Source organism: Drosophila tropicalis, unplaced genomic scaffold (assembly GCF_018151085.1).
Source record: "Drosophila tropicalis isolate 14030-0801.00 unplaced genomic scaffold, ASM1815108v1 contig_330, whole genome shotgun sequence".
In the NCBI taxonomy this organism is placed as follows: Eukaryota; Metazoa; Arthropoda; class Insecta; order Diptera; family Drosophilidae; genus Drosophila; species Drosophila tropicalis.
In genome coordinates this window covers 344,438-349,099 of record NW_027172788.1, presented here as the reverse complement: position 1 = coordinate 349,099, position 4,662 = coordinate 344,438, and the positions used below count along the sequence as shown (strand labels likewise).

Below are 4,662 nucleotides of genomic sequence, written 5' to 3'. Positions count from 1 at the left end.
AAGACGAGGCGAGTTCATACAGCCATGTCCTTCCTACGGCCAATTCTGAATACAACAGCAATTTATTTAACGATGATTTTTGGCGCATGGCAATGTAAGTTCAACATACGTTATGAGAAAGCCCTTTATTTGTCTAGAAAAAAAATAAAATAAATGTTTTGTAAGCATAGAGTAACTAGTTTACCAATTTTTTAAGTGTTTCCAAGGATATTTCCTATCAACGTCTTTAAACTTTAGCAATCGTCTGCTCACGCGTTCTGGATAAGTCAGCGCTGCGTTTTCTTTAAGTGTAAGCCCACGCATTCTCTATTAATTATGTTTAAATAGGGGCTTTGAGGTGGCCAATCTGATATATTGTCTGTGGCATCGCCTAAAAACTTTGTTAGCAAATGCACCTTGTGCCATGGAGCGTTGCCATGTTGCAGCACAAGTCGCTTTCCAATGAGCCGGTCACTGGGTGTAAATGCGTTGCCATTCAGGACACGCAAATATTTGTCCTTGTTCATTGCCCTGTCAACTGGGTCCAAATCGCCCACACCATTAAGGCCTCCTTTAACTCTTGCTTAAACTCGCGAGATAATAACCACGAAGGTTTCGTCAAAATACTTACATATGTTACGCAGAAATTAGATTTCCGCTTGCATTCTTATTAGCAGAAAGAGAAAACAAAAGCTAAAGAACATAAAGTTTGGCATGAACTATTAATAGATTCTTTGACAGTCATTTTCGCACCGTTATTTAATACGCATTAACAGCTTCAATAGTCACATATTTTGTTAAAATATTTATTTTTTGCAAATGAACTGTTTAGGACATTTTTTGAACACTACAGTCAATTTGTAAAAGTTTTTCAAGTCGATAAACTTTCCGATTAGCAGTTAACATTGAAGCACATTGTTGCAAGTTTTTTTTTTAACGTTGTGCAGCACTCGCGAAAAAACCGCTGATGAGGACACGTGCTTTCGCTAAAACAACAAGGAGCAAGGAAGGTTCGGCAGTACAAACGACGGGAACACGGTGCGTAGAGAATTAGAAAACTTTGAGCAGTGATCTCTGGCATTGACAAGGGTTTAAGTTTGAAATGATATAGTGCCGTTACAGCATGTATGTATGTATGTATGTATATTTATTGAACAATACTCATGACTGCCAATGATAACAACCGTCCATAAGGTTTTAGTTCCCTCAAGGCAAATAATGGAAATTTTAATAGTATGTAGTGACCAGAATGGGTTATGGTTCATAGTTCTACCTCAACCTATTTAACCTCTAAAAGTCCCGAGGTGTAAGTGGACATAGTCCTTTTTACAAGAACTTCGTTTCAGAAGTAGAGGCACTAAGGTTGGGGACAAGTCTTTAACATGAGCCGGATCCTCCGAAAGCGTTATGCTTCGTTGCGCTTATTAGTTGTTGAATTGACAAAATGATTAAACCACCAGTGTGATCAGCTTCGAGGATGCGCATTCTTGCTATGCTCGGGTCTAGCTCGTCGGATTGGTCGGGGTTCTTTCTCCCCTTTTCACACTCACTATCATTAATAAATTTAATGCGCGTTATGAAAACTAAACTAACTACTAAAAGTTAAAGGTGATGTTACTATTATTACTATTGCTAAGGTGCCAATTCACCATGACCTAAAGAAAGAAGACAAACATGAATCTAAATAAAGAACGGGAGAGAACTTAGATGTGATGAGTCTCTCTTCTTTACCCACCCGACCATGACAACTGTTCTAATTCAAAGGTTGTCCCAAAACAATGTTGTTTTATTTCTTTTATGACATCTTATGAAAGTTCAGCAAGGATACTTGACAGACCATATTAGAGTAACTCAATTCATTATTTCTGTTTCGAACAAAATTTTGGGTTTCTTAACTTATTTTCTAACAAGTTTGGCAAAATTTCATATTGTTGACTTCATTCTTTCAAATCCAAAAGTGACTTAAATTACTAACATCTTAAATATAAAAGAAGGAAAAGGATGAGCTAGATCCAACCATATGGAGATATTTCAAATATAATATATATACATATATATATAAATTTTAAAGGATTAACACTTTACTCACGACTTCGGCTTACTTCACAGTTTTTCGTTGCAATCGTTGGGCCCAAGATGACGTTGAATTGGCTGTGGTGTGGTTTTTAAAGAAGTTTTAGATTAATTATTTAAATGACAATGAAATATACTCCATAGGTTACCATACGCATATCGCTCCATTAGAACAAACAATTAAAGTAGGATTCTTAACTAGAGATTACTTAAATACTATAAAAAAAAAAGGTTTAAAGCTCGTAATGAGCAAAAATTGAACTAAATTTAAATTGTTCGGTTTAAGTCCGTTGCTTAAGAAACGTTAGGTTATGATTGATTCCAATCGAATGACAAAGTGCGAATCTTTATAGATTATGAGAGATACTGACTCAATTTAACACTCTCCTTAACCACATTGGGGTTTATTCATTTAGGCGATTATTATATTTTTGTTTGGCCTACGAGCGACATGTGCGAGGTAGGGTATTTACGTGACTATATGACAACGACTAATTTTTAGCAGCCTAGGCAGCTCCCTCTCAAGACGGTGTATGAGGATTTTATGTTTTTGCCTAATTTACGGCCTTCCTTCAGCGCCTTACGTCACCGTATGTGAACCATGGGGCGTTCGTCGCCTCAAATTTGGAAACTTCAGTCACGAAATTCCGAGGCCTAGGCTTACTCTTAGCGCTAGTACGGATATTCGGTACCTTGTTACGGCTGGGACTGTGAAAACATGAATTTAGTTTACCGGGTCAGGGAATCATAACCTCACATAATTATACAAAAAATATCAACTTTTAACTCTTTCACTTTTAACAAATTAACCGAACGGTTCGGTTTCGCTTGTACTGGTCTTCAACTTTTGCACCGATATTGGCTAGATAGCCTGGTAATTAACTTTTTATTTTTTTGTATTGTCCACCACCACGTGGTATTACGACTTGAAATTTCTTTAAGTAAAAATCACTATATAATTTATGCAACTTATCGCTTCGGCAGAATAGAATAAATTTGAGCTTAAGCACGCGTCTTATGCCAAAGAATTTGCGGACAGAGCTTTCTAACGGGTCTTTTCCCAAATGTTGCGACGTGGCGTCATTTCATTGGGCGATGCGCCTGCATCAGTTAACTGTACTCAAAGCTAAAACTCAACCCTGCAATTAAGTTGACCATGATCATATCAGTGTAACCGTTCTGTTATTTGCTCTTCATGAAAGCGCGGTTGATTTAAAAAACAAAAATCTCTTCCTTTTGAAAAATCCGGTCACTACAACTACCAGAAAAAGGAGCTGAGACAAGGAATAAATACTACAAGTCCAGGACGTCTACCACGTCAGGAAAAGCAGTATAAGTGCAAACTTTGAAGATGCCATTGCGGTCAGAAGTGGTTTGCCTGCTATCAGTAGCTGCCCATCCACGATACGTTCTCATTGAGAGTACAAATAATCGAATTTTTGACGAAGTTCTCTGGGGTTCCATGGCTAGGCTATTGTTTGCAATCAAAAAATGCTGCGGTTTCTACCGAAACCGCGCAAAAAGTCAACGCTAGCCTAAATAAAAATATTAAGGCTTAGACTAGGACACACAAGGCTCACTCAAGAAGTACATATCGACCGCAACAACATCGCCCCATGACCATAATATTACGCACATCCTTAAAGACTGCACAGCAACCTTACACCTTAGGAACCAAATTTTGAATAATACCTGCCCCCTTTCATTCCTTTCAAGTACCACTTCAAAAAATACATCCCAAATGATCCAATTCATATTTCTTGCAGTTTCGTAGGTTACTTCTCACTTTTGATTGTGAATTCAACGTGCTCGCATTGCTCTAGACAATAATTAACTTGAAAATAAAACCTCACATTTGGTCGCAGACGCTTTCTTCTATATTAATATACAAGGGTATAAGAATTAAAAAATTTCAAAAATCATGATTTATTTATATACTTACACAGATTGCACTGGTGAGCCGCATCCATTTGGACATCTGTCTGACAACTTGTGACCTGGCACTGCTTGTTTGGTTATTTTGAATTAGTGTTATTCTCGTAAGTGAGAAAACGTGTCGAGGTCGCAACAGAAGAGTGCCGTGGCGACGAAGTTTGCATTTGTTTTGCCCATTCCAATTGTTGAGCAATACTGGCTAAGGTTTGAAAAATCTGTGGCTCTGGCTCTTATTCTGGCTCTGGTTCTGGTTCTGGCTCTGGTACTTGTCCACTTTGTATTCCCTGAGTAAAATGTTCACCTGCTGATGCTTAAAGCTGATCCGGGAATATTGTAGGCACCAGATGACCCTCTGCTGTCAACCGACTGCAACTCAACATTCGTATATGCTCCACCCGTCTAATATCCTGCTGACTTATAATAATTATTTTGTTGCCGACAATTTGAGGGACTAGGAACAGGTAAAAATGGTTAGCTACGGATTACACAGTTGCCCAAATTGCTAACCTTGAACCACTGGTGCAGTCTCCTCAGACACGCTCATTAACTTCTTTATCGTCGGATTGAAATCCATTTTAAATGACTAGCCGACAATTGTTAATTTTGAAATATTCTAGTAAATAAATATTGTTTCGAACTTAAATTTTGCGCTGTAAACGTTAGCTGCTTACAATC

The 4,662-nt window shown here is 37.9% G+C and overlaps 1 long non-coding RNA gene across 2 annotated transcripts; it reads right to left on the bottom strand.

The window, feature by feature from the left end:
* Nucleotides 1-2,109: 2,109 nt before the first annotated feature.
* Nucleotides 2,110-4,283, bottom strand: LOC137572485 (uncharacterized). Of its 2 annotated transcripts, none has more exons than XR_011031670.1 (3): nucleotides 3,995-4,283; nucleotides 3,745-3,927; nucleotides 2,110-2,130 (listed from the first exon to the last, which is right to left on the bottom strand). It is a non-coding gene; the product is annotated as an uncharacterized lncRNA (long non-coding RNA). The 2 variants fall into 2 exon arrangements; XR_011031669.1 differs by lacking the exon at nucleotides 2,110-2,130 and adding an exon at nucleotides 2,137-2,760.
* Nucleotides 4,284-4,662: the final 379 nt, after the last annotated feature.